General features: G+C 44.9%; 1 long non-coding RNA gene across 2 annotated transcripts in view; it reads right to left on the bottom strand.

Annotated features, from left to right (window-relative positions):
* The window catches only part of LOC310852920, a 73,457-nt gene that overhangs the window by 3,769 nt on the left and 49,198 nt on the right, over positions 1 to 20,490 (bottom strand). The window contains exons 2-4 of one of the 2 annotated variants that reach the window (XR_014568436.1): positions 8,049 to 8,094; positions 5,132 to 5,241; positions 2,748 to 2,824 (exon numbers count right to left, since the gene is read on the bottom strand). This is a non-coding gene — a long non-coding RNA (uncharacterized lncRNA). The remainder of the gene's footprint in view (positions 1 to 2,747; positions 2,825 to 5,131; positions 5,242 to 8,048; positions 8,095 to 20,490) is intronic. The other variant, XR_014568437.1, reaches the window with a different exon arrangement.

The following is a 20,490-nucleotide window of genomic DNA, read 5'->3' as shown; positions in this document are numbered from 1 at the left end:
AGTGGTCATCTGTCTGTGTGGGAGCTTAAACCAAAGAGCCTGCAGGATAGTTCAGTCGGTAAAGCACAAGACTCTCAATTTCAGGGTCGTGGGTTTGAGCCCCATGTTGGGCAAAAAAGATTCCTGCATTGCAGGGGGTTGGAATAGATGACTCTTGTGGTCTCTTCCAACTGTACAGTTTTATTATTACCAGGCAAGTAATTATGCTTGCTTTTTTCTGCGCTCTAGAACTGAACAACTGGTGCAACTCGGAAATTATGGATGTCAGACCTCTCTGTCTCAAAGAGGAAAAAGGGGAAAGCTAGTGTTTCCACACACTTTGATCATAAATGCATCCTCAACAAGCAGCACTAAATTACACTCATCCTTTCTGGAATAAATTTGACGCTGAAGCATTTGCCGGCCTTCTTTTGGCACACTCCAACAACAACTGGATTGCTGCTATGGCATGAGAGGAGCTGTTGATCTCGACAACCTCAGCTAATTGGCCATTCACGCCGGTAGAAAGTCAGCCACGGCCGTCCTCGTTAAAACAGAAAGCCATTCGAGCACCAGGCGCTCCAAACATCTAAACACGGCTTTGGCGGATGGCCCTTGATGAGGGGAAGGAATAAAAACTCAGGCGGGGAGGAGGAGGGTGCTTCTTGCGCCTGTCTGTGGGAAGTGTTTACGAGAGAGCGCTCTGAGAGACACGCATGGCAGGCATCTTTAAGCCAATCCGACTGAACTGATCAAAGTCCTCAGGCAGCCGACAAAAGCAGTCAAAGGGACAAACTCAGAAACAAAAGCTGCAGTGTACGGGAGTGGAACAACTGCAATACAATACAACCTTATTAGAGTTTTGAGTTTTCTCTTCCATGGGGTGGGGGTGAGGACTAAGGCTGCATCTGCATGGTAGTTTATCCCATTTCCCCGACATTTGCCTAACTGTTAATTTCCGCATTATTTTTTGAGATTTCACATGACATAAAAGTCACATCTATATTCCACTATAATGGAATAAAGTGCATGTTTATCATTATTATTATTGTAATTTATCTAATGCCCTATACCCGGGGGTCTCAGGGCGGCTCACAGAATAAAATCAAGATAGAAAACTATAACATACCTAATAAAAATAAAAATAACAACCCAACAGCCCCACACACACACACACGCAACACACAAAACACATTTTTAAAGGGCTTGGGATGTAAATCGAATCAACCAAGGGATTGGTTAAAAAGGAAGATTTTTTTGCCTGGCGCCTAAAGGTGTATAATGAAGGCGCCAGGTGAACTTGGCCAGTGTTCATTTCCACGTTATTTGATTCCCGCCTGCCCCCCACAAATCCATTTGTAGCCTTTTTAAACTGGAAAATTGCAGGAGTAAGGTGGTGAAATTTGGGGTGGTATACCAGCTCTGCCTTGACAGCGGGAGGTAGAAATGCTTTTGAATACCAGTTGCCAGGTAAGGAGAGCGCTCTTGCGTTTGGGTGCTGCTTGCAGCTTTCCCCACAGTCATCTGGCTGGCCACTGGCCTGATCCAGCAGATTCTTCTTATGTTCTTAAAGTACAAGTTAATTTCCAAAACCATAATCAATACAGAATGGCTCAACAGAAGAGTAAGCAGTCAATCAACATCCCAAAAAGCTTGGGTGAGAAGGTAAGCCTCCTAAGCATATACAGAGCTGGCACCAGGAACACACCTAAAGATAGGGAGTTTTGGGGTCTGGGTGCCACAGCAGAAAAGGCCCTGTCACATGCCAGCACCTCCGAGGGCAATGCAATTGCTAGGAAAGTCTCCCCTGCTGATCAGAGTGGTGCATGCTGTAGTTCTCTTTCACTTGGACTGCTGCAATGTGTTCTACATGTGGCTACCTTTGAAGGTGACCCAGAAACTACAACTAATCCAGAATGCTGCAGCTAGATTGGTGACTGGGAGCGGCCACTGAGACCATATAACACCAGTCCTGAAAGATCTACATCGGCTCCCAGTACGTTTCCAAGCACAATTCAAAGTGTTGGTGCTGACCTTTAAAGCCCTAAACGGCCTCAGCCCAGTATACCTGAAGGAGCATCTCCACCCCCATCATTTGGCCCGGACACTGAGGCCCAGCTCCGAGGGCCTTCTGGCAGTTCCGGGTCTTCTCAGTGGTGGCGCCCGCCCTGTGGAACACCCTCCCATTAGATGTCAAGAAAATAAACAACTATCTGACTTTTAGAAGACATCTGAAGGCAGCCCTGTTTAGGGAGGTTTTTAATGCTTGGTGTATTATCGTGTTTTTAATATTCTGTTGGGAGTCGCTCAGAGTGGCTGGGGAAACCCTGCCAAATGGGCGGGATATAAATTATTATTATTATTATTATTATTATTATTATTATTATTATTACTCCTCGGTCGGCCAGTATAGGAGGAGAGAGTTTTCTGAATTGTGACTGGAAGTAGGCAGCCAGTACACCATCCTTGTCCTTCCTCCTTTAAACAAGATTAGTTTTTCCAAAAAAATGTGCACATTTAAAGCATATTCTTTCCTTCAAATAATTCTGGCCACTGTAGCTTACCACTCACACTTGCCCCGGACCTAGAAAGCATGGGTCCAAGCAGTTTTCTAATTCACACTTTGGCACATCATCCCAATGCATTGCACGTGAGTAGATGCAAGCCCCTCCCTAGGGATCTATAGCCTTCCCATTCTGCTAATCTTTGAAATCAGCTGAATGGGAAGAGTGAAGGTCTATGTGCAAAAGCCATAATTAAAATGTCACCTGTTTGGTGATGGTTTGTGTCTGCTCTCTGCGCATATGCTTGACAATGACATGCTATCTTTAGAAAGGAGACGATTCTGCAAATCAAAACAAAACAAAGCGTAAACACCAACGCCCGGAGGAGGGAGGGCTCCCTCATGGACGGAATGAAGGATTGATAGAAAAGCTGCTTAAAAAGCAAAGTTATTAAAGCCCAAGATAATTCATGAGACAATTATAGCCAGAAGCCCCCTGCTGCATGGTGACAGCAAGCTGGAAAAAGTAAAACCAAGTACTGGTGACCCAATGGCCTCCCTTCCCCTAGAAATGCCTTGCACTATTATGCTTTGGGTGGCTCTATTTGCATTTTTCATTTGCTTCCCATCAGGATTCCTGTAGAGATCAATAAATACATTACGTGCCGGGAGGGAAAGCACTGGATTCTAGCTTGGGTGGTGTGTTTTGTGTGAGTGCGTCCCCCCCCCCCCCGTGCCCCACCACCCAGCTTTCGAAAACCTGTTCAGAAAGAGAAGTAGGAGAAGCTTGTAGGGCAAGAGCGTTGTGGCTGGAAGAAAGAATAATCAGGACTTGGCTGTGGTTTGAATTCTTCGTGAAAAGAGGATTTGGTAAGGGTGAAAGAAGGGAAGGAGATCACCAGTTCGCCATACAGCGGAAACAAAAGTTCTTAGCTTCAGGCAATTTTGCTTTCTTTCCAGGAAGATAAAGCAACACATAAGGAGAAAAAACAGTGGTCGGATCTGTGCTTTGTATACAGAAGGTCCCAGAATCAGTCCCCACAATCTCCAAGCTTGAGGATGCAGGTAGCAAGACCAGAAAGATGTGTGACTGGAGATCTCTCACTGGACTGATCAAACTAAATGAACCATTGGTTTGACTTGGTAAATACAAAGCGGTATCATGCCTTTACACTGTTCCTGACATGGCTGTCTGGCTGTCTTCAGCAACATAGCTGCAGATTCAGGATTTTATGCAAGGAGTAGATGGACCAAACAAAGCCGTGTCATTGAACTGTGGCAGAGCATCAGTTTTATACACAGAAAATAACAGGTTCAATCCCTGGTAGGGCTGAGAATGTTCCCGGCCTGAAACCTTGGGAAGCCACTGTGACGTTGTTATGTACTGAGTTGAATAGGATCCAAACTGCAGCAGTCTGATTGGTCCTAGAACAATAGACTCCAAAAGGCAGCAGTCTGATTGGTCCTAGAACAATAGGATTCAGAATGCAGCAGTCTGATTGGTCCTAGAACAATGCAGCAGTATGATTGGTTAGCAGGAACCACCCAATCATGCTCCAGATAGAAGTGAATCCACAACCTGATTGGCTTACAGTAGAATTCCGGAATTAGCCAATCATGTGCAGCCCATTGTGTAAATAATGTATATAAAGCAGATACTTTGAGGGGACTTTCATTCATTCCTCCTCACCACTATAAGCTGAATAAAGAGCATGAAATCACTTTGCGACTCTGAGTATATTTCAGACGTGCTGGAGGTGAAATAGTTAAACAGGTTACCCTATCAGAACCCAGGGGGGTGGAGTCAGAGGGACTATAAAACCAGCTCTGGTGGGAGTTCGTGGGGGAGTTCGTTGGGTGGGTGGTTGGTTGGTTGGAGTGGGAGTGAACTGGCATAGAATCTGTGGGTAGGTTGAATTAGTGTAGCGAAATAAGCAGAGTCAGGAACAGTTAGGGGCTAGGCAGGCAAGTAAATATCTGAGAGGTGGTTTAGTGAGTGAGAGCAGATAGTGGAAGTTATAGGTCTATATAGGCACCCCATGAATGTAATTAACTGATACTGTTTATGAAACCACACGCTTGTTAAACTGCGATAAATAAACAAAAGTTTATGTTCCAATCTAACCCTGACTGGACTCAGTATTGTCCCAGGTAGGGCCTGGGTGGTGGCAGCAAGAAATAAAGTGGTGGCACAGGGATCAATAGACAGTGAAACGTCCAGGGAGCCTGTGTGATTGCCACAGCCACTGTCAGTCGGTGTAGACAAGACTGAGTTAGATTGACTAATGGTACAATGCAGCTTCTTATCAGAAGATTGGGAGTGAAGGGTCATCGATGTGCAGATGACACCCCATTCTCTCTCTGAATTGGGACATGTGGTTGAAGTGTTCAACTGGTGCTTGGAAATGGTGGTGGGCTGGATGTGGGCCAATAAACAACTCAGGCTCCAAATATGTGAAAGACGTCACCTTTCCTAAAGAACCCGTCAGGTGTTAAGACTGGCAAAGGAATTTCACCACTCTTAGAATCCCCGGGGAGGGGGTGGCCCAGGCATCCTCTGTGGCAATCCCCAAGTTATGGAACTCCCACCCCACAGAGGTGTATCTGACGTCTTCACTATACGGCTTTTAGCAAAGAGAGAAGACTCACCATTTTACCCTGGCTTGTGACTGCCGAAATGTGTGTGGTTTAAGTCCATCCTAGTCCCGTGACTGATTTGTGGGAGAGAGGGAGGTTTGGTTTGTGAACCAGCCTGAGATCTGCAGATGAAGAAGAAGAAGAGTTTGGATTTGATATCCTGCTTTATCACTACCCTAAGGAGTCTCAAAGCAGCTCACGATCTCCTTTCGCTTCCTCCCCCACAACAAACACTCTGTGAGGTGAGTGAGGCTGAGAGACTTCAGAGAAGTGTGACTGGCCCAAGGTCACCCAGCAGCTGCATGTGGAGGAGCAGGGAATCGAACCCGGCTCACCAGATTACGAGCCCAACACTCTTAACCACTACACCACACTGGCCGGTATACAAATTTAATAAATAAAATAAATAAAACTGGTTTTAATATTGACTTTTAAATTGTTGTAGCACTCCCTGAAACCTTTTACATCCTATGTCTCATGCCACAAAAATTCACCACCCACCGATAAATAAAATGAATCTGGGATGATAGGTGCAGGAGAGAATGTTGATGTGATTCTGAAGTGGTTTCATTGCATTCTGCTGCCACAGCTATTTTGTTTAAGTGAGTGTGTGCACTCCTTAGCAAGGCTCACAATGATCAGAGGGAGATGACAACATTGAAAATAAATTCTGATAGAATAATCTCCTTTTTTATCCAGTTGCCTTTAAAGGGGTGTGTGGGGAAATGCCTCTATACAGGTAGGTAATGCAAAACAGAGACCTGCAGGTCAGCTATTCTTCACATCTTAGAATCACGACATTTTCTCCAAAGAGCATCTTCTGACACAATGCTTTCAGGTCAGATAAGAATGGCAACCTGTGTCAGTCAAAATCTTGCAAGGCTTAGAAAATCCCAACTATTTATCTCCCCCCCACCCTCCACTTCTCTTTTGTTCCTGTGCTCATAGCGTGAAAGAAGCAGTAACTTTTCATTTTCTTTGCAGAGAAGAACAAATGCAGCACTCCAAAGTGAGATATCCATTTGAAAACGCTTCTTACTTAAACAATAGCCAGTGCTTTTGCTGAATTTAATTTTTCTTTAGGTTTCAACATCACCATATAAAAATATCCTCCTAGCACTTAACTTTCCTTTCAAACAACTTCTTTTAATGTGAATTCTTGTGACTGAAAGGTGGGATCAAGACACTTTGAAATTCAAGCATGTTTTCTAAAGTCGCCACCTCAAGCTCCACAGAGTTGCTATTAGAGACTTTTAGAAAAGGCATGTAGGAGCATTGTAAAAATGACAAGCCGCCTCTTTTTAAAGGCTGTGGTTGCACTCTTGTGGCATAGCCACTTACCTGGGAATAAGCCCTGTTGATTTCACAATGGAGTAAACATGCATAAGGTTCTGTTGTGAAGCAACAACTGCAGAAATAGATGTTGCCTTCATTGTGCCTCTTGAATGGGTGGATAGTGTGTTGCTGTGTAGCCCTGTCTTCAGTCTCAGCTTTGGCATCTCACACGCCCTTGAACCCAATTCACCTTTAAGCTATATACTCTGGCAGCTGCAAAAACTGCCACACTTTCAGGCTCCACCTCCCAGTGGTAGGATATTCAAACGGTGAAGGATGTAACCACACAATCCTGACAATCTTTGTGCATTCAAAAGAACATGCATGGGCATAAACCCTGTAGGGCGAAATGGGTGCCAATCATGTAGGGCGAAATGGCTCCCAATCATGTCTTTGCATGCCCCATATGAGGAGATTTCACTCCTCCCATATCCAAGAATCTCCTGATGAGTCTGCTGATTCTCCAGAGAGGAGGGGCAGTGTTCTGCTCTCTACTTATTCCACTCCAGCACCACATCAAAGAGTCAATCAGTCAGTGTGTCGGGGAGAGAGAGAGACTGAGTGTTAGAGATCGTGTGTAGAGATAAGGTTGCTGCTAAGAGCAGCTGCAGACACTCAGTGTAGTGCAGCATTCTTTATGCTTAGACCTCATTTAGCTCTGTATATAGTTGTATGATAGTTGTAGATAGAATAAAAGTAGTTATTCTATAGAGCCGCTCTCCGAGTCGTTTATGCTCTGCTATACTCTGCTGTGCAATGACTGTCTTCTTGTGGGAGTGAATCTGGTGCTCACAACTCTAAGCTGTGAGTCCACAGCACTTTGACCTGTTCCTGTGCAGAAGGTGGTCTCTGGAAGTGCTACCCAGCTCGCCTAGCCCAGTCGGGGCTGAGGTGGATAAGTCCAGTTGGTGACACTGGCTCAAGGGCGATGCTGACACCATAGCCATCTATGCCATCCTTCTTAACCTGAGTTGGAGTGTCTGAAGGAGGCTTCAGACCATGTTTGGCTGGATGCACTTAGAAGCATCTTTGTAAACAAGAGCCCTGATAAACCAGGTTTCCTGATCCAGAGGATGTTCTAAGCCAAATGTGGACAGAAGCCTCTTCAGAAGAAGCTCAATGGAGGGAGGTTGGAGTGAAGTGCATGGAAATGTTGAGGACAGGACTGTCATGCACATTCTTTTGGGTTCATGAATTAGGCTGGAGTTATCAGCCATTGCACATGGTGCGATGGCAAGCTAAGGAGCTCCTCAATGTGGAAGTGGGTTTTTGGAAGCTACCGTGTCACCTAGATAGATTATGAATTGTGCACCTTTCCTTCATTATTTGAGCTGTTGTAAAAAATGTTGAAGAGGGGGTTGTAGCTCAGAACTTCACTCCCTACCATTTCCAGCTCAAGACTCCAGCTGAGAATCGACTTGCAAAACCAAAAACTGCTTTTACAACAAATGGAAAAGAGTGGGAGGTAGAGAAGGGCATCCCACAAAGGACTTGAAAGCCAAGGCAGGACAACAGAAGAGCACTGAGGTTGGCAATGCAAGTTCCATTGAACTCAATGGGGGTTGCTTCTGAGTCAACATCCACAGGAATGCACCACAAACTGATTCATTTGCTGGTTTCAGCTGATTAATGACCTCAGCCTGAAAATAAATAAAAAAGATATGGTGTGCATTAAATCATGTCTCGTGAACATACACAGTATAGTGATGTTATTATTTTTATCTGCAAAACTGATTTTAAAATCACACTGATTTTAAATTATAGAATTGGGAGAGGAACTCTGATTTATGCCCCTGCCAAACTCATGAACTCTGGGCTGATACCTATCCAGCTTTTCAAGAAAACCATTCAAGAAAAGGGGTTCTGAAGCCTTAAAAATCCCCCCTCCATCTCTGCAAGCTACTAAATTCCAGCTACTGAAGCTATTTGTATTCAGCTACTGATTTGTTTATACATAAGTATGTCTTACATTGAACATGTTTTAGAAAAAGATTAATGGCTTGACATTTCACATGTTTCTGTGAGCTAATGTGCCTTAAACTGCGTAATTGTCCTTTTCTGTAATTATATCACAACTCTGACCATCAATTTTTCAGGGGAAAATGTCTTTGCAGATGTAGCTTTTCTGAATAGCCATGCTGATCTTTCTCCTTTTTCTGCTGTTTCCTGCATCTATTATTTAAAACAGTGCCACTTTTGCATGTCTCTCTGTGTTTAGTGTGTGTGTGTGTTGGGATGTTAAAAAGAGCATCCACGTGTTCCATATCTTAATTCAGAGCCTTTTCAAAAATAAAACCTGTGTCTACTGAAGAAGGAATTGTTGTGTTCAGTTTTAATAAGTGTCAAGCACCACGGCTACCCTACAGTATATTACTAAAAGAACCAATTACATGCCATTGACTCCTTTCATGCTACAGTTTACCTTGATCAGAAACTGATGACTTGCCTACTGCAGACAGGAGAAGAAAGGAAAAGAAAAAACTCCTTTTGAAATAATCCTCATTGATTTCTTCTCTAATAACCATCCATTTATTGCTCAACTCGATTCCTCCATCCTCCTTCCCTGTGCATATAGGGAACGAGAATATATTCATATCCTAGTTTGATCCTTCTCTGTTGTGAACCTATACGCCCTCCCCCTCCACCCTGCATGCTTTCATGCTGACCTTGGAGCAGGGCTGAGTTAATGATACAGCACAGTCTTGAAATTAGCCACTTGCCCAAGGCAAGTAGCAATTGCTTCCAGGTGAGTAGCTTGTCAAACTCATTTGGCACACAGGTATGTGCAAACTGGCTTTGATACATGTATGCGTTGCTGTTCACTCTCTCTCTCTCTCTCTCTCTCTCTCTCTCTCTCTCTCTCTATGCTGCCCTTGGGTGACCTCATCAAATCCCAAGGTTTCCAGTAGCCCCACCACCGCCCTGCTCCCATTCATATGAGCAGAGTTTGCACAGAGTTGGCCCAAGGACTTCATCAATCAAATCACTTCCTTGATTTATTAACATGTATTTTAGAGGGATGTGGGAAGCACTGTGGGTTAAACCACAGAGCCTAGGGCTTGCCGATCAGATGGTTCAAATCCCCATGACGGGGTGAGCTCCCGCTGCTCGGTCCCTGCTCCTGCCAACCTAGCAGTTCGAAAGCACGCCAGTGCAAGTAGATAAATAGGTACCACTCCTGTGGGAAGGTACAGTAAAAGGCATTTCCGTGCACTGCTCCGGTTCGCCAGAAGCGGCTTAGTCATGCTGGCCACAGGACCCGGAAGCTGTACGCCAGCTCCCTCAGCCAATAAAGTGAGATGAGCGCCGCAACCCCAGAGACAGTCACGACTCGACCTAATGGTTAGGGTCCCTTATTAATTATATTATATCTCACTTTTCCTTCAAGGAGCAGAAGCTGGTGCGCATGGTTCTCCCAACCCACACCCCCCATTTTATCCTGACAACTATCCTGCGATCATGCAGGCTGGTCCGTTAGGGCCAATGGGGCACTGATCTGCTAACCCGCCAGCCATAGTTTAACAGTGGACTGGCAGAGAAGTGTCCCGTTGGCCCTAATGGACCAGCCTGCACAATCTCCTATTTCTCCACTTCATTGGGTGATAACAGGTGGCCCCCATCTCTTGACAGGTAACATATTGTTACTGGCCACCCCAATCTCTGCCAAGCAGTGAATGAGATTCCAAGGGGTTTTGGTACTCGACCAGGGTCTGTGCTCCTTTGGGGGAAATGAGGCAGAGCAGTGTCTTTGAAATATTATTTATTTACACATATTTACACCAGAAGCTTTCAATGGAGAGAGAGGTCACAGCGTCTACATCTCGGGAGGAGCCTATCCTTCACAGCAGTCCAACATTGGATTCCCATCAATTTCCATCCCTCTCTCCCAGCCTGCCTTCAGCCTGCCAGCCAAGATGGCACTGGCCTTCACAGCGGTTCATAGAGTTCTCTCCCTTCTTCCCCAACCTCTAAATTTCAAAAGAACACTGTGTGACATCACCTTGGGAACCTCAGCAGAGCCTCCTGCCTGGCTGATGGTTTCCATTGATGGGTTAAAGACTTGCTTCCTGCACCTTTTCTCATTCTTAAAGACTTTTATCCCAGGTGAGGCCCAGGCCTGGAGAAGAAGCGTAGCTTGGTCTGGCATCTTCCCTGCAATACTCCAAATATTATCTAAATCCCACCATTTATTAATTTCTAACATTGCCTAACTCTAGCAGTTATAGATTCAGGTAGGTAGCCGTGTTGGTCTGACACAGTCAAGATATATATATACACACACACATACATACCATGGTACCTCGGGTTACATACGCTTCAGGTTACAGATGCTTCAGGTTACAGACTCCGCTAACCCAGAAATAGTACCTCGGGTTAAGAACTTTCCTTCAGGATGAAAACAAAAAACGTGCTCCGGCGGTGAGGCGGCAGCAGGAGGCCCCATTAGCTAAAGTGGTACCTCAGGTTAAGAACAGTTTCAGGTTAAGAACAGACCTCTGGAATGAATTAAGTACTTAACCAGAGGTACTGCTGTATATATATAATGTCCAGTAGCACCTTGGAGACCAACTACATTTGTTCTTGGTATAAGCTTTCGTGTGTATCTGAAGAAGTGTGCATGCACACGAAAGTTTGTACCAAGAACAAACTTGGTCTCTAAGGTGCTACTGGACAATTTTTATTTTTATATATTTCTAGCAGTTATGAGTGCCTTTGCACCTCCAAACTCCAGATCTGTAACAATATGATGTATAGGACAATGCCATATTCTAAGTCAGACCTCCAGTCTCTCTAGTTCAGTATTGTTGTACAATGTATTGTTATACATTGGCTGGCAGAAGCTGTGGGGTTTTCAGGCAAGAGTCTTTCCCAGCCCTGTCAGGGACTGAACTCTGCATCTAGGGCAGAAGCTCTTCCCCTGAGCTATGGCCCTTCCCTAAATGACATCACTACATGGTGTGTCTCCTCACTCTTCTCACCTGAGGATGCAGAGTGGAGATGGGTCAGCACACAGTGTTTATCAGGACACAGAGGTGAATTTTACTAGATGTAATGCAGAGGGAGGAGCTCAATATTTGAAATGCCGTTTTGGGCACGAGACCCGTGTCTTGCAGCAATTAGTCCTGCCTTAATTACCTTTTTACCTCTCTCTCTCCTAGGTGGCTGATAACAGCATTTATTTGGTTCTGCTAATATGCAATACTTACTAATTCAATTGCCCACTTCATTTATTAATGTATCTGTATTCCTCAGTTATCTCTCTGCTTTTCTGTTATTGCTGTTACTCTTATTAGCTGGCAATAAGTCATTAGGCTTCTCCTCCTCCTCTCTCATCCCCTCCTCTTGCAAGCTGTTACCCATTTGCTATGTTTATTTTCATTCCTTTCAATTTGCTCCACTTTTCCAATAGTATTTTTTTTTCTTCTTTCAAATTTTAGTATGATACAAGATGGCAGGGTTGCTTTTAGGTGAGTGAGTGTGTGTAAAAAAATCTCCCATTCCCAGCATAGCAATGCATTCTTTTATTTTTATTTATTTGGACACCTCTTAAGATATAACCAAATTTTGTATGATGGTTCCGAGATCAAGGAGCAGGCTTCAGACTATGTTCAAATACAATGAGGGACCTTTTCAAATGGTAGGCTGAACCTTTCCAAACTGCACTGATTTTAACCAAATTCTGCATGATGGTTTCTGGCACCAAGGAGCAGGTTTCGGTCTATGTCCAGATGCAATTGGGCACCATTTTGAATCAAGATGGTGGACCGAACTGAGAGCCAGTGTGGTGTAGTGGTTAAGAGCGGTAGTCTCGTAATCTGGGGAACTGGGTTCATGTCTCCGCTCCTCCACATGCAGCTGCTGGGTGACCTTGGGCCAGTCACACTTCTTTGAAGTCTCTCAGCCCCACTCACCTCACAGAGTGTTTGTTGTGGGGGAGGAAGGGAAAGGAGAATGTTAGCCGCTTTGAGACTCCTTAATGGGAGTGAAAGACAGGATATCAAATCCAAACTACTACTACTACTACTACTACTACTACTACTACTACTACTACTCTTCTTCTTCTTCTTCTTCTTCTTCTTCTTCTTCTTCTTCTTCTTCTTCTTCTTCTTCTTCTTCTTCTTCACTGCTCTGATTTTAACCACCAATTAATAACAACAACAACAACAACAACAACAATAATAATAATAATTTATTATGTCTACCCTGCCCATCTGGCTGGGTTTCCCCAGCCACTCTGGGCGGCTTCCAACAAAAGATAAAAAAATACATTAAACCATCAGTCATTAAAAACTTCCCTAACCAGGGCTGCCTTCAGATGTGTTCTAAAAGTCAGACAGTTGTTTATTTCTTTGACATCTGATGGGAGGGCGTTCCACAGGGCGGGTGCCACTACCGAGAAGGCCCTCTGCCTGGTTCCCTGTAACTTCACGTCTTGCAGTGAGGGAACCGCCAGAAGGCCCTCAGAGCTGGACCTCAGTGTCTGGCTTGAACGATGGGGGTGGAGACGCTCCTTCAGGTTCAAAAGTTTACCGATTTTGTTGTTGTTGTTTCTTGGGATCCCTGAAGAAAAGTGGGGATGAGGCTGCTAGTTCTCTCAAATATCAACTGGCTGAACCAGAGGAAGTAAGTGGTGCAACCCTGTCACTATACTATCAGACTGGAACAATTGAGCAACCCAGATTGCGTCTCCTGGGTGGTGGTTGTTTTTACCGAGGCATTCCTTGTGGCCTCGTCAGTGAATGCGTGGCTGATTGTCTCCCCCCGCCACCCCCAAACACTGAATCCTGATTGATGGTAGGTGTCAGGCAGACACAAGATACAGGAATACTGCTGGTAAACCTCCCTCTAGGGAGTCTTCTCTCCACTGTTGCTAATTCCTTTCTACGACTGTGAGTGATCAGATTGAAACCCAGAAGGAAGACCTCCCTCAAAGGAAATCAGCTTTACCTTCTCTCTCATCTCATCTCAAGCCCGAGTGCCTACATTTGACTACGAGTCTGTCTTCTTTTCACTCTGCCTTCTGCAGCCAAGTATAAGTATGTATCGTTCTTATTATTATAAGTCTTTCCCATCATTCATCCAAATCACAAGGTAATTTCTTTTATCCTCCTTACCAATCGCTTTTCCTTTGGCCTCATGCCTTTCAGATCGTAAGCTTGAGCCAAGGACTGCCTTGTCAATATTTGCAAGGTACACTGAAAGCCTTTTTTGGCTGACGAGTGGGATGCAAATGCTTTCAATTAGTAAAAGGTAAAGGGACCCCTGACCATTAGGTCCAGTCGTGACCGACTCTGGGGTTGCGGTGCTCATCTCGCTTTATTGGTTGAGGGAGCCGGCATACAGCTTCTGGGTCATGTGGCCAGCATGACTAAGCCGCTTCTGGCGAACCAGAGCAGCACACGGAAACGCCATTTACCTTCCCGCCGGAGTGGTACCTATTTATCTACTTGCACTTTGACGTGCTTTCGAACTGCTAGGTTGGCAGGAGCAGGGACCGAGCAACGGGAGCTCACCCCGTTGCGGGGATTCAAACTGCCAACCTTCTGATCAGCAAGTCCTAGGCTCTGTGGTTTAACCCACAGCGCCACCCACGTCCCCATTTAAATTAGTAAATAATAATAGAAAGGCAGGTGCAAGTCAAAGTCTGCAATCTTAGAGGTGCTCACTTGGGGTGAGTCCCATTGAAATCAATGATATATAGAATCAGGCTGCATTATACCAAGACAGGCAGCTGGTTCATCTACCTTTTTAATACCTACACTGACTGGCAGCAGCGTTCCAATATTTCAAGCTGGGGTCTCTCCCAGCCCTGCCTGCAAATGGTACAGAATAAACGTGGGACCTTTTGCATGCAAAGCATGCACTCTGCTACTGAGCTATGACCTTTCCCCAAAATGTCACCTAACGGTCACTGGAGAAATACAGTTCTACCCACAGCTAGGATCCCTACTGCTGTGTAAAAGTCTCATAAATGTGTAAGTCTTGCTGTGTATAAGTGTTTGTGCCACTACCATGGACGTAACTGAGCATAACGTAACATAAGCAGCTCCAAGATTTGTCTTCTTTCCACTTTTTGGTTGAATGTGTCAAAAGCAGACAGTTGCCAGAATTGCTGGTTATAAAGGAACAAATTGCAAAAAAAGCAAGCGCAAAGTCACACACGCACACCCCTTTTTTAAAAAAAACATCTCCCGTAAGTCAAAGAAAGGAAAATGGCACGGGAGAAATTGCAGCCATTTAAGCTTTGCATCCCCTGGAACTGTGTCAACCTGTTCAGAGTTGCATAATTACATGCCTTGCCTTTTTTGCTGGCACCAGATTTGGGAGCACAGTGCTTTAGAGCAGACCCGCATTCAGGAAGTTGTTGTCTCTAATGCCAGAGAGCAGAAGCCAAACAGGCGAGCTGCTGTCTTGCTGCTTTATGCAGCTCCCTTGCCAGGAATGACCTTTTCTATTCTAAACAATCTTCGTTTCTTTCCCCTCTCCCTTTTTACAAATGCTTCCACGCACTCCATGACTTATTACAATGGTCTGCACTGCTGATGCTTTGTGGAAGGTATAAATTAGGAATGAGCCTATTTCACCGCATCGCCTCCCATTCCTGTTCCGTGCATTCGCTCTGCTCCAGATTCCAATCCACCTGCCTTCTCATTTAATTTGGATAATTTATTTGGGAACTGATGCAGGTGCAATTTGCTACTGTTTTGTATTTGTCTATCTCTCTCCCACCGCCCCTTAGTTTTCTGGTTACTGGTATGCTCCAAAGCATATGCACACAGACTGACTCACACAGCCCACAAAAAGGGATCTCTGTGCTCCAATTGTATGATCACACTGAGATTCTTTTCTTTCGCACTGTGATTAAAATAATGTACATTATGTCCTGGTGTTCACAGTTCCTGAAAACGCAGCAACACATGCCCTAGCGACATCTAGATTGGACTGGATTACTGCAATGACCTCTATATGGAACAAGTTCTAAATAGAGTCTTCAGAAACTACAGTTTGGCCCAGAATGTGGTAGCAGGGATTATAGTGGACAGTCACCATCACTCATGGGATCTTATTATAGTTGACCAGCAACACGTCTTTGTCTGCCTACTCCATGAGACGTCCGGAGGGTGGGAACATAAGAATGGGCCTTTTCTGTGGTGGCTCCCCATTTGTGGAATGCTCTCCCCAGGGAAGCTCCATATGCGTCAGGCAAAAATGTTCCTCTATAACCAGGGGGATACTGTAGATAATTTTCACTCAGGTCCACATATGCAAATAAGGGATTGAAAGTGACATTCAGTGATTGGATAGTTACAGAAAGTTGTTACAGTTGCATTGTACTGGAGCTCTATATAAGCAGGCTGGCTGAACCCTTCAGTTCAGTTCTGTTCTGGCCTGTGAATAAACAAGAGCCATTTGAAGAATCGCTGTGTCGTCTGATATGTTTACCCACAACTTAACAGGTTTGTTCTGTATTTCAGATTCTTATTTTGTATTTTTATGCTGCTAACCACCCTGTGATCTTCAGATGAAGGGTGACGGTATATAAATTTAATAAATAAAAATAATAATAACAGCTGTGCTGCTTGCTAACTTGTTGCCAGGCAGTGCTTTTTTTTTTCCTGGGGGTGTTCAAGGATATTCAGTACATGCACCTTTTTTTCCTAGAAGAAAAGAACTGTTGCCAGGCACTAGACAAAGGGTTGGTTCTTAGGGTTTAAAGCATCCTTCCATTCCAACCAGCTTGCTCAGCAAGATCTATTTGGGAAGCCTTTCTCTCTGCCCCACCTAAAGTGTGGGAGTGGTTGGGATGGGAAATAGGGAATTCTCAGTGGCTACACCATAGAACACTTTGCCCCCTGGAATTCAGGTGCCTTCATGTGTGACTGACATTTGGAGGCTTGTGAAAACTATTTTTTTAAAAAAAATTCTTCTGGGGTTTAATTTTTCAGGCTGAAATGGTTTTAAGGACAAAAGAAGAGCCCTTGCTGGATGAGACCAAAAGCCTATATACTCCAGCAGCGTGTTCTCACAGTGGTAAACCAGGTCTCTATAAGAAGCCTGAGTTCAGGAAAAATAACACAAGACCTCTCCCCTCTTGAAATTCCCAAGAGCTGGTATTCAAAGAGAACATAACCATTTGCATACCCCCAACACTTCTCCAATGAAAATTGTTGTTGTTTAGTTGTTTAGTCGTAACCGACTCTTCGTGACCCCATGGCACTCCTGTCTTCCACTGCCTCCCGCAGTTTGGTCAAACTCATGCTGGTAGCTTCGAGAACACTATCCAACCATCTCGTCCTCTGCCGTCCCCTTCTCCTTGTGCCCTCCATCTTTCCCAACATCAGGGTCATTTCCAGGGAGTCTTCTCTTCTCATGAGGTGGCCAAAGTATTGGAGCCTTAGCTTCACCACCTGTCCTTCCAGTGAGCATTCAGGGCTGATTTCCTTCAGAATGGAGAGGTTTGATCTTCTTGCAGTCCATGGGACTCTCAAGAGTCTCCTCCAGCACCATAATTCAAAACACCCCACACATCTGATTGGGTTGCCCCAGCCACTCTGGGCAGCTTCCAACATATATAAAAACATAATAAAACATTAAACATTTTTTAAAAAAAACCTTCCCAATACAGGATTTCCTTCAGACAGCTCAGGTGTCAGATAACTCCACACCCTCTAACATTTATCCAATGAAAACAGGGATGTCCTAAGGAAAAGCGGGACATTCAGGAATAAAATCAGAAACCGGGATGGCTTCTCTAAATCAGGGTGTCCCTGGAAAATAGGGACACTTGGAGGGTCTGCCTTTGTGGCTAGTAGTCATTCATACGTTTTTTTGTGGAAATCTGTGTTTTTCTGATGTGCTTGTTCCTGCCCATGTTTGCCAATGTTATTGTCAGACTTTTAATTTGTGGTTCTTATATTGTTGCTGATGTGGTTGGATTTTGGTATTGCAGTTTTAATTGATGCAAGCAATATTGTGCAATACAAGGGAGGGAGGTGTGTTTTTTAAAAAGTTATATAAGTCATAAAGAAAGAAACCATTAGAAAGGCATTGAGAGCCGTGAACAGAAAACTGCAACAAAACATGCGTAGCCAGGGATTTCAACCAAGTCCAGAAAACAAAAGCAGAAGACTGACAAGTTGTTGCATTGGTGCTGCTCCAGAAACAAGGTCAGACAAGTCAGAAACAAACCCCAGACTCCAGAGAGAAATTCAGACGGGGATAATTTCATAAGAACCTTGTGTCAATAGCTCTGTGTCAACATATGAGGTTAATTGGCTTGCCGTTCCTGAATGGTAGGCTGGGGCCCAACCAATATTAAGGCTCATGTGTCATTCACTGTTGCATGGAATTCTGATAGCCGCAGCTTGTCTCGCACTGGTTGGGAAACCTGCATTTGAGGAAATCACCCCTTCTACAATATTCAGGAGACTTGATTGTGTATCACTGTGAGGTCTGTGTGAACTGTAGGTGGGTTCCTACGAGGCAAGACACAGTGAGAACAGCAACAACCTTTATTGGACTAACAGAGCTGGACAACAGGGGCAAAGCAACTGCTTATATACATTTCTGAATGGGCCACTCCCACTCCCAATGTGATTGGCTGTCTAAACATCCAAGCTACAAATCATGACTCAGAGTTTAAGGGCCAATGGCAGAGGCCCAAATCCTGAAATGTTCTGTGATTGGGTATCATGTATCGAATCAGAAACAGGGGCTGAGAATCCTTAGTTCAGACTCAAGCTCAGGCAAACACAGGCCACTGAATACATAACACTGTGGTTCTTAGCTTACCTTGGCTGCTTCTTTTTGCACATAAGAAAAACCTGCAGGATCAGGCCAGTGACTCATCTAGTCCAGCATCCTGTTCTCACAGTGGCCAACCAGATGCCCGTGGGAACCCAACAATGAAGAGAAACAGCACTTTTCCTGAGCTTTCCAGCAGCTGATGTTCATGCACACTGCCTGCCACACTGGAGGAAGTACATTCCCATCAGAGTTAATAGCCATTGATGGCCTTATCCTCTGTGCACCTTTGTTTCTGATTTCCCTCAGCCTTTGGGAGATGTTTCCTTTGACCTTCCTACCTGGCCCAAACCTCTGCCCTTCTTTCTATCCATTCACCAGCTTCCTGCCTGCGTTTCTGTTGCACCCGAGCCTAGTCCTGCCTCCCCACCACACCAGTGGCTGTGTTTGATCTCCACTGTTGGAGGTGTCGTGCCTCTGAATACCAGTTTCTCAGGAATACACAAGCAGGTGAGTGCCTTTGTACCTCTGTCCTGCTTGCAGGCCTCCTATGGGCATTTAATTGGCCGCTGTGAGAACAGGATGCTGGACTAGATAGTCCTTTGGCCAGATCCCGCAGGGCTCCTTTTGCGTTCTGCATCTGAGCCTATTTGACACTGACGCACCTGAACTTGCACACACCATTCACATCGCAGCAGCTGGAGGTACCAAAATGTTTGTCGCCATGGGAGGTCTCATTTCAGCTGAGCTCCGTACTACAGCATACTCATCACAGTGGTAAATCCAGCCTGCTTCCTGCAAATATATGTTTTACCCTGTGTTTTTAGCTCGCTTGCCACGCTGCATAACCGAGCATATCTTTATGAGAGGCTCCTTATTTGCTTAATCCTCTCCCTTTGATACCCCTTCTTTCTCTTGCTCTCCTTCTGTTCTATTAACCCACTTGCGCTACCAGCTGAGTCTCAGCATTTGACAGCGAGAAACGGGTGTTTGCAAATACAAATTTTTTCCCTCAGCCCCAATCATCATAAAATTCCTCCATTGCCTTTTTCGCTTTGACATGCATTTTCACCTTAGAGAAGTCGCCATAGATATATATATATATATGTATGTATGTATGTTTTTCTGGTGTAGATGGATAATAAACTATTCTGACCTAGATTCTCCTTCTCCCCCAGTTTTTATAACGGAGCCCGTAAATGGATGTGACAAGATAATATTCTATGACTACAGCTTCCTTGACATCCGCTGTGCAAAATGCCTAAAATACCCACACTTGGATTCAACACTGATGCCGGTGGATTGCAGACGGGAAGTAAATCTACCTTCCTTTTGTTTTTCTTTAATGTTATTGAGATGATGGTGCGTGCATAGGAAGGCACCTGCTTCTTGCCATAGCTCAATTGAAAGGGCGAACATTTGCAAAAGATGTATAATAGAACTAAATGACAGGGACCGTGCATCTTGAATTGCTGTGTGGAAGGAGGAATTTTTAACAGGTATAGCTTTTCTTCATTTCTGAGAGGGAGGTCACACACATACAGGAACACACACACACACAGACAGAGGCAGAGTGTTTCCAACCATATTACTAGGGAGTAGGGATGGTGATAAATTCAGCTCAGTTCCCTAGTCCATACTTTCCAAAACAATATGAATGAATGTTTATTATTACAGTGGTACCTTGGGTTACATACGCTTCAGGTTACATACACTTCACGTTACAGACTCCGCTAACCCAGAAATAATACCTTGGGTTAAGAACTTTGCTTCAGGATGAGAACAGAAATCGTGCGGCACGGCAGCAGCATGAGGCCCCATTAGCTAAAGTGGTGCTTCAGGTTAAGAACAGTTTCAGGTTGAGAACAGACCTCCGGAACGAATTAAGTACGTAACCAGAGGTACCACTGTACAGCCAAACTGCCAGGGCTTTTTTTTCAGCTGGAACTCTCTGGAACTGAGTTCTGGCACCTCTATGTTGTGTTCTGGCAGCTCTGCAGTGTTGTGGTGCCATCCGCCTGCGAGGTGCGAGGTGCTGTATGATAAAGGCGTTGGGCAGTGTGGCGCTTGGGCTGCGCAGCGGAGGTGGCAGGGCGATTGTGGCAGCATGGTGGCGATGGGCAGCAACCTTCTGATTGGCAAGCCCTAGGTAGGCTCTGTGGTTTAGACCACAGTGCCACCTGCGGCCCTTCCAGATGACAAGGTACCATTTCCCAAATTCCTTTTGCTCAGCAACTATCCAAGGTGTGGGAACCTTGCCTTTCTGGTCCCCCTCTCAACTGAAGAGAGAT

The sequence above is a fragment of the Podarcis gaigeae genome (assembly GCF_964106915.1).
Source record: "Podarcis gaigeae genome assembly, chromosome: 9".
In the NCBI taxonomy this organism is placed as follows: domain Eukaryota; kingdom Metazoa; phylum Chordata; class Lepidosauria; order Squamata; family Lacertidae; genus Podarcis; species Podarcis gaigeae.
Note: the sequence above shows the minus strand (reverse complement) of the source record. Positions and strands in the feature narration are given on the sequence as shown.